Below are 10,213 nucleotides of genomic sequence, written 5' to 3' on the forward strand. Positions count from 1 at the left end.
CCAAACCCTTCCGTTTCTACATCACCTAAAAACCAAAATAATTATATATGTTAAAATTTCTTGCTTACTTATTTCTAAATGTGCTCACCATACTTAGACAATGGGTAAACCATTTACATAAACAGGCTACTGACAATCACTTAATTTTTTAATCATTTCTGTTATCCTTTAACAAGAATACTATAAATTTTCTTATTTCATTTATTATCCGTCACTATTTTTTACAACTAAAGCTTTTTACTAGAAACAGATTACTAATACGTCGTGACTAAATGAAAATAAACCTGTTGCTAAAAGTCTATGATGGCGTGGCATTGGCAAGATATCCCAGTGTCGCTGTAACATCAAAAATAATTTGAAGTCACAATTTCGTTCAAGACTGAGATATCTCACTACTGTTGTTGTTTCCACTGTGTATGAACTTTAAAACGGAAACAGTAATTTATTCATTGTAGAGTAAAATTTTGCGTTGTTATACAGATCTCCGTGTTACCCGTATAAAGCGCAAGACATTTTATGTAAATAGTGTACTAAAAAAATTAAATTGGGGAATTATCGGACTGTTGCATTGAGGTATCGATATATTAACGAAAAGACTCGTCATATATGTGGCTTTTAAAATGTCATGAGAAAAAGTTATTCCCTGGACTATATGGACCTGTAGGACAGCTGTATTAGTAGCGTAGACAAAGAGAGTTTTTATTTTATTAAATAAGGAAAAGATAAAAATTTGACAACTGAAAAATAAATTATTAATATTTTTGTTGTTACCTAAATAATGAGTTGTTAATAAATATAAATTTCATTTCCCGATGAATATTATTTACATTAGAATAGATACATTATTACCAACATTTCGCATTGCGTTGTAATAAAGTATTTCCTTTGCTTCGAACGTTTTCTTTGTCTACATAAAGGGCTTTAAGTATACAATAAAGAACACAATAGAATTTAGCGAGCAGCCATTTGAAAGGGAAAGGCCTTCAATAAGTTTCTTAATTGCATTAATATTGATGGAGAGTCTTTAGATTTTTGATTCCACCCAAATTGCTGCCATTCATTTTGTCCTCTTCCACAAATTTAGAATGCAAATTCCACTTGATAGTGACTTTTTCTTGGGTTTCTCGTTTTTATTAAATTCTAAGGGCATGGTAAAGATAATTAAAATCTTTAAAACGTAGTTAAAAACCCAGAAAACTTGGGCTGCTTCATGTTTTATAATTGAATTTCTGTTAAGAAAACATATATGTAATGTAAATCAGTAAAGTTGATAATCACTGTTTATTTTTTAACCTACTGTAGCTTTTACTAGGGTGTTTGAAAATATTGAGTATTTTTAGAGTTTTTCAATGAACTATCGTTCAAAATATTGAGTCAAATTTTAAAGACAATTCTTTGAATAGTACGGCATTAATTTTTCTATGAAGAAATTATTTTATTATATTTAAAAAAATGTGAAAAAAAAATTTACAATAAACAATTTATCGATAAGTTTGTATTCTTTTATAGTTATGGTAACTTATGGCTCCTGGTGCTTTGTCCCCACTTGTGGATTTCCACTCTTTATTATATACACACAATATTGTAGTTGGGTTTTATCTCATTTTTTGTATATGATCTTTGTTGTTGCATTTAGTAGTTTTTATCTGTCATCCTCCTTATTTCTTGAACCCTAATCAGGGCGGGTGACATCCTAAATATTTTTAGCTTGCTGCTTCCATTGGCTGTAATCCTGTGGCAGATGGACAGCTTTATGTAAAAATTTTCCCACCAGAGTCTTCATTTGGTCTGCTCATCTTGTTGGAGATCTTGTGCCTGGTCTTCGATTTTTGGCCTTTCCTTCAAATACCAATAGTTTTAATTTAGGTCAACTATCAACTTTTCTGATGTCCATGTTTTCGTCTATGTAGAAATGGGACTTAAACTTAATTCTTCTTGTTATTGTTCAGTCCTTCTATATTTTAATTAATTTAGCTGTTGCAATTCTGATCACTGCTAGACTACGCTTGATTTCTGAGAAGTTATCGCCATTGTTAGTTATCACGGAGCTCAAGTATACAAATCTCTCTACCTTCTTTTTATATCTACACTTTTATTTCTAATGTTTACTAGTACTCCCAAATATTTGAATGTTTCAACCTTTTTAAAACTATGTAAATCTATTGTCAGTTCTGTCATTTGTGTCTTCTTTTTCTTGCTTTTGGGGTATTTTGGGTTACCTGGTTTTAAGTATTGGTACAATCGTTTTGAGTTGTGTCTTTTATTTTTTGTTTCTATCACGTTCATAATTTCTTCTACTCTTTGATCTATTTTCGATTTATATACTTTCTTTGTCTTTTGCATTTGTTCTTTGTATTTTTCTCGTTCCTCTTTTTTGTTTGTTCCTAACTATTTCAATTTTGTTTTATTCTTTTCTTCCACTGCTAATTTGCACCCGTCGTCAAATCAATTATTTCTTCTTTTATTTTGCATTTTATCAACCACTTTCTCTGCTACATTAATTATTCCTTCTTTGATTTTTTTCCACTGTTCCTCCATTCGTTGTTCTTTGAACTACATCCCTGTATATACTTCTTGTACAAATCTTCTTCTTCTTTCTCTTTCAATTTATCTACGTCCCATTTTCTCTGCGTTTTTCGCCTTTTATTATTCGTTGTTTTCATTTCACATTTTGTAATTACTAACATATGGTCCGAATCGATGGTGGCCCCTTTGTGAGATCTAACGTCATTTACCGTTTTTTTGTGTGCCTTTTTAATCAGTACATGGTCTATTATTTGATTTCCCTCCAAACTTTCTGATCTCATCCAATTTATTTTGTGTATATCTTTGTGTTTATATCTAGTGCTACTTATGTCCATATTTAATGCCGCTGCCAAATTACATAGTCTTTCTCCATTATTGTTTGTTGTGTTATGTATTGAGTTTGCACAAGCAACCTCTCTGAAGCAATGTTCTTTTACTTATGGGTTTAAATTCCATAACTTTACGTCTCATTTCTCCTATCACCATAAAAGCCGTTACTCCATATCCCTGTTTTCTTTGCCTGCATACCATAATGTATAATTTTCCTTTTCGAATTTCTGCAGTATATATCTTGTATTTTTTTAACATTGTCGCAAGTTGTTAAATTTTTCCTGTTTCCTGCAGTTTCCTTACGTTCCATGTTCCAATGTTTTTTGTCATTTTTTCTTCTTTTTCTAGTTTTTTGGAGCATTTTCAATATGTCATTTACTTTTTGCATTCTATTTCAGCACCTTATCATCTATTTCATATTGTATTTATGTTTACATAATAGAATACATAATATCAACAAAATTACTTACCATTTGTAAAATTACCTGCACTATGAAAATCATAAACAGTAAAGTAATAAAAATTAATACAGCCAATAGCGATCATTACAGAGCTTTAATAGAGAAATTAAATACGAGTAACCTTTCGTACCATACTTATGAAAATAAGCAAGAAAGTCTAATTATAGTTGTTATTAAGAAATAACATCACACGTGGCCACCAGAGGAAATAGTAAAAGACCTACAAAAACGACAATATAAAGCTATTAAAGCTGACAAAGAATTCAAATGGAAAACTAAAAAACAACTAGATATGTTCATATTAATATTTAGACAGGATGAAGATATAAATATAATTTACAGCATAATAGACATACTTAATACGAGAGTTGAAATCGAGCCATTAAGGAGTTTCACATTAGTCCCACAATGTAAAAGATGCCAGGCTTACGGATCTACGTCGAAATACTGTTAAAAGGAGTCAAGATGTGTAAAATGTATTGGTAAACACCTTACTAAAGATTGCCAAAAACCACCGGAAGATAAACTAAAATGTGTCCATTGTGGTTTAAACCATCCTGCAAACTACCGCAGGTGTAGCTAAAAAATTACAAACAATGAGAAACGAGAGAACAAACAAAGACAATGTAATAAAATCGCCCCATACAGTTATTCAAAGCAAAAAACTAAAAACCACAGAGGTCAATGAAAATATAAGTTATAGCAATGTAACAAAGAATGCAAGGAGACATACATCATCGCATCAAGAAAAAGAAACTGATATTACATTAAAAATGATATTAAAAAAGCTCATTAATATTGATGACAAAATAACTCAAAATGATATCAGAGTTACCCGACTAGAGCAAAGCGCTAAAGCGTTATTCTTTAAATCAGAAATGGCTAAGGACCTCCGAATAATGGCGTGGAACGCAATCAAACATCAGATCGAGTTGCAAGCAGTACTAGACATTGAGAAAATTGATCTGTATCTCGTTTCTGAAACACACTTCACTAAACAGTCATATGTAAAATTTAGGGGATATAAAGTATATTCTACTGTACACCCAGATAATGCAGCTAAAGGAAGAAGCTCTATCATAATTAAAGTTAACATCTTGTATTATGAGGAATTAAAATATGCAACTGAGCACATACAAGCTACAACAGTCTGTGTTAACATGAAAACACATACTGTAAATATAAGTTCAATATGTTGTCCTCCTAGACACTCCATTAAAAGAGAACAATATAAAGAGTTTATGAACACCTTAGGAAAAAAATACATCATTGGTGGCGACTTTAATCCAAAGAATACCCACTGGGGCTCTAGGCTAACTACAACTAAAGGAAAAGAACTATTGTCAGCTGTTAAGGAACATACGGGTGAATTAATGTCTACTGGTAGACCAATATACTGGCCTACCGATAGGAACAAAATTCCAGACCTGATAGATTTCCTAATTTACAAAAATATCTCAGCTAATTATCTGGATATAAATGACGGCTGGAACATGAACTCTGATCACTCACCGATAATTTTAATTATGATACAGTGATTAAAAAAGAGTTCAATCCAATATTGACTAATAAAAAAACTGACTGGGAGAGTTTAAAACTAAAACACAAAATTAATCTTGCTGTGCCATTGAGAAACACGAGGCAACTTGATGACGAATTAGAAGTTTTTATAAAAAATATCTAGCAGATAGATTGGGAAAATACCACAATACCTTCTAGAACAAAAGGGAACAACTATCCAAAAGAAATCAGAGAACTCATCGTAGAAAAAAGTAAGTTAGGAAAAAAATGGCAGCAATACGGAGCTCCACGAGACAAAACTAGTCTAAATAATGCTACACAAAAACTAAAAAAAGGAGATACAGAATATAAAAAAAAAATTTAACAATTAATTCTTTTTTAAGTAATTTAACAGCTGATCAGAACACAGATTATTCATTATGGAAGGCAACAAAAAGAATGAAGAGACCAGTTATTCATTTTTCTTCTATTAAGTTGGAAATAGGCTAAAAGTAAGAAACATAAAGCAGAACCATTTTGCACATCATTTATAAAGCACGTTCAAACCCAACGACAATGATAGTGAAGAACTGAGATGGAAAGAACCATTCCCAACTGAAGGAAGAATAACGTTGACATCATTTAGAAAAGTATTAACAGAGATAAAAGAGAATATAAATCCTATAAAAGCTCCAGGATATGATCTTATAACAGAAGAACTATTAAGAAAAGTCATAGTTAAGCTGACACACCTAATGCTGCTTTTAGATTGAGATATCGCTACTTTCCGGAAAGACCGTCGCAACTCTGAAATATCTGTTTTTCGTTTTGTTACAGTTTTGAACACAGAATTTCTCAATCTATTACCAAAAAAATCGTCACAACCATAGTCCAAAAAATAATCACACGGCGCCACTGTTACGAATTGTCACTGTTCTGAATTTCCCCTCCATTACCATTCAAGACTGACTCACTTCAGTCACGACGTTGTAATTGCAGCGATCCGGTTTGTTTTTCAGTCAAGAACGTCTTGATATAAGAGGTGTCGTCTGTGTTTATTAACTATTTCAAGAAATATCGTCATATCTTTTATTTGTGCCAGTTGTCTGGGCAAAGGTAAGTAGATAGTTTTTTAAAGTTACAAGTAACATCGTCACATTTTAGGTTACGCCTGTCTTCAAGGTAATTGTGAATATTTTAATGTATCGTAATTTCAGAGATAACGATCATAATTTAAAAAATTACGGTTTGGCTTGTAAAAACTAAATATTATTTAGGTTTCTTGTGTTATAATTTTTGAATTATTATGATTGAGACGTTTTTTCCTGAAATAAAGAGTTAGATGTAAGGTCTGCTAAATATCAGATTTCGAGTTAGAACGTTCTTTCTTGAATAAACATTAACATTTGTTAGAAATAAATGTTACGGCGGCCGTATTCAGTTATAAATGCGTGCATTTCTGGAAATACTTTGTGAATTTAAATTAAGTTTTTTTCCTTTCAGACATACAATGGAAACTAAGCAAAACAGAAATTCACTGATAATGAAGCTTACAAAGAAAAATGTAGAAATTCATAACATTGATAAGCCAATGTGGGCAATTCAAAAATTTTTAAAGGAATCAGAAGATCACCTTAGTTTAAAAGGTATTGTAGTTTATATTTTTTATTCCTATTGTGCCTTGTACACAAAAATATATTTTTTAGAATGTATCCAAGATGTTAATAAAGCTGATGCAGAACAACAAGCTATCTTGGAATCATGTATAGTATCATCTTTAAATACAACAGAGAACCGAACCATGGGAGAAACATCAGAAAAAACTTATACCGAATTATCCATATTACAAGGTAAAATACTCCTGTGTCCTTTAAAATACTACTTTAAAGAATATTTTTATATTTTCCAGATAATGAATATAACGTAAATCAGTACGATTTATTTCCGTCTAGTGTATCTCAGACATCGAACCATAATGAGAAAGATGTAATAACCGCTTCAAAATGTGAAACAAATCTCATCGAAATAGAAGACAATCAGATGGTTGAATGTCAAGGTATATTGTTTTATTTTTGTTTATTTTTGTGTTATTCAATTTTATGTACATTTCAGTTACAAATCCTTCAACGTCCAGTGTACCTGTTGTTACCCAGCCGTCAAATCATGATTGTTCCCGTTCTTCGAGTTCATCCAGTGTTTTAAGTTCATCCAGTGTTAGCAGCCACTCCAGTAGTTCTGAACCATTTGGCTCAGGAAAATCAGATATTGATCCAGAATATGATGTAAACGCAGACGTCGCGTCAGATTCTTCCGATTCGGGTGATGAAAACGACACAGCAAAACTGGTGGTTAATAGGAAAGAAGATCAAACAGTATTACTCGAGAAACAAAAAGAGGATGATTAAACAAAACAAAGAGGAAGAAAGAGAACATTTAATGAGGCCAACTGGAAAAAAAATGTGACTCGACGCTTAAGAAACAGTGGAAAAAGTTACACATCAGTAAAAATTTCCAAACTGGCAGATGGAACTAAAATAAAAACACAAATAACTAGAGATGCAAAAAAAGTGTTACAACCTTGTACTGAAAAATGTAGGCTAAAATGTAAGGAAAAAATCATGGAAGAACAACGACTAGTAATTTTTAACGAATATTGGAACTTAGCAGATCTACAAAGGCAAAGGGATTTTATTGCATCATCATTGAGTCCCGTAGCAAAATCAAAGTACAGTAATGCTAAACGCAGTCTAAATAATGCGTATTATTTTCATGTACTTGAAAGGAAACACCGTGTTTGTAAAACTTTTTTTATGTCTACCTTAGGAATCACTTCAAGGACTATAAGAACAGTATCTGAAAAACAAAAGCAAAAACAAACTCACGGTATTATTGCAAACGAAGCAAGAGGAAAACACAAAAAACACAAAACTAGGGACCATGATATTTTGCAAGCAATAATGGTTCACATTCAATCAATACCCCGGGTTGAGAGCCACTACTGCCGTGCACGGACCCAAAAAGAATATATAGAGGGAACGAGGACAATAGCCGAATTGTACAGGGATTATAAAGAATTATGTGAAAATAAAAAAGTACAATGTGCTACATACCGTACATACTACGATGTATTTACAAAGCAGTTTAATATAGATTTTTATTTTCCAAAAAAAGATCAATGTGATCTATGCCTAGAGTTTCGAAACGCTTCTGAACAAGCTAAAGAGTTGATAAGACACAGGTATGAGACCCACTTGCAGGAAAAAGATCTTTCAAGAATAGAAAGGGAAAACGATAAAAAAACTGGAAAGTACATAGTAACTTTTGATTTGCAAGCTACCTTACCATGTCCCACTGGCAATGCATCCTCCTTCTACTATATTTCGAAACTGAATACGTATAATTTAACTTTTGCCAGTTTCCCTGACAAAGACGTGTCGTGTTACGTTTGGCACGAGGGGGAAGCTAAAAGAGGTGCAAATGAGATTGGATCTTGTATATGGCATTTTTTAAATGAAATAAATCAAAAAGGTATCAACGACTCAAAAATGATAGATATTATTTTCTATACTGATAATTGCACAGGGCAGAACAAAAACAGATTTCTTTTCGGTCTATATTTATTTGCTGTACACACATTGAGCAACATAAACGTTATCACACATAAATATTTAATAAGAGGCCACACTCAAAATGATGCTGATAACGTTCATTCGGTAATAGAGCGACAAATAACACGATACAAAAAGGCTGCAGCTATTTATGTACCAGAACAGTACATTACACTTATCCGACAAGCGAAAAAAACAGGCCAACCTTACAAGGTTCACGAGTTTAGCCATGATGATTTTCTGGACATTAAAGATTTAACAGCTAGCATGGGCATGAAAGAAATTTATAAGACTTCAAATGGGGAAAACGTAAAAATCTCTGATATTAAGGTATTTGAGGTCAGAAAAGACACACCTGCCAATTTCTTTTGTAAAATATCCTACGCAGAAGATAATTTTTTGAACATTAATATGCTTTGTAGAAGATCAAATTGGAATTTGCAGAATTTACACTTTAAAAAATTATACAAAACGAAACTTGAAATATCTGATAAAAAGAAGCAGGGAATTATATCACTAATGGAAAAAAATATAATCCCAAGTTTCTACCACACTTTCTATTTAAACCTTTAATTAGATCACATTTTTTTCGAATATATTTACCGTTTAAGTTTTTTTTTGTGTCATTTAAATGAGTTTGATTTTTATTATTGTTTAACTTTATTTTTTGGTTCACGTAGTAAGAATTACAATTAAGTTTAGGTTGATTTATTAGTTTTCTTAAGTAGTAATAGTAATATAGATCTTATGTGGTACTGAACTATGAGTTGCTATCTTTGTGATAACAGAATGTTTGTACTTTATTTAAAATATTAAACGTTTTTTACTAAATATAGACTAAGTATTTTTATTACTTCAGTAGGTATAACTTAAAAAGAACATAATATTTTTTGGGAAAGACCGTCACATTTAGCTATTATCCTGCCAATCCTTATAAACTAAAAATGATACAATTAGTGAAATACACATAATATATGTTCTTTTCCAATAATAATTAAACTTTTATACCATTGTTAAAAAATATACAAAAAACAAAAAAAATAAAATTCTAGATTCTTTAATCAGCTCTACTGAAAAGTGGCAATAATCCAGTTGTGTCGGTCTTTCCGGAAGGTAGCGATATGTTCCCAGACTCTGGAAAGTAGCCAAAGTCATTATGATCGCCAAACCAGGTAAACCTCCTAATGAAGTGATATCCTATCGACCAATATCACTCCTTCTGGTGATGTCAAAATTATTTGAAAAACTTATCAACAACATTCCACTATAGATCAAGTTTACAGAATAACGAATATAATAGAAAAAACCTTAGAAGAAAAGAAAGTTTGCTCTACAATCTTCTTGGACGTAGCACGTGCGTTTGATAAAGCCTGACATGAGGGTTTAAACTGTAAACTAAGAACGTTCATGCCTAAACAGTATTTAGAAATCAGTAATCAAAATCATACATTGCGAATAGATATTTCAGAGTAAAACAAGAAGAAGTATACACCGACTTAAGCGAGATTGAAGCTGGCGTACCACAAGGGAGTATCTTAGGTCCGGTCCCGTACCTATTGTATACGTGTGACATTCCAGAGCTACAACAAAACACTATTGCCACCTTCGCAGATGATACAGCCATTGATATAGAAATTTTATTGGCTGATTGGAAAAAATTTAACATTATCCATTCATAATAAATTATCCATTTACAAGCAAGTACTGAGGATAGAATGGGTATATGGGTGCCAATTCTGGGGCTGAACCAAAGCAGTAATCTACATATTATCCAGAGAATTTAAAACA

At 31.8% G+C, this 10,213-nt stretch overlaps 1 long non-coding RNA gene across 1 annotated transcript; it reads left to right on the top strand.

Moving 5' to 3' along the window:
* The first annotated feature begins 5,693 nt into the window (after nucleotides 1–5,693).
* Nucleotides 5,694–6,908, top strand: LOC140445482 (uncharacterized). The gene is made up of 3 exons (XR_011951402.1): nucleotides 5,694–5,933; nucleotides 6,321–6,463; nucleotides 6,524–6,908. It is a non-coding gene; the product is annotated as an uncharacterized lncRNA (long non-coding RNA).
* Nucleotides 6,909–10,213: the final 3,305 nt, after the last annotated feature.

Source organism: Diabrotica undecimpunctata, chromosome 7 (genome assembly GCF_040954645.1).
Source record: "Diabrotica undecimpunctata isolate CICGRU chromosome 7, icDiaUnde3, whole genome shotgun sequence".
Lineage (NCBI taxonomy): Eukaryota > Metazoa > Arthropoda > Insecta > Coleoptera > Chrysomelidae > Diabrotica > Diabrotica undecimpunctata.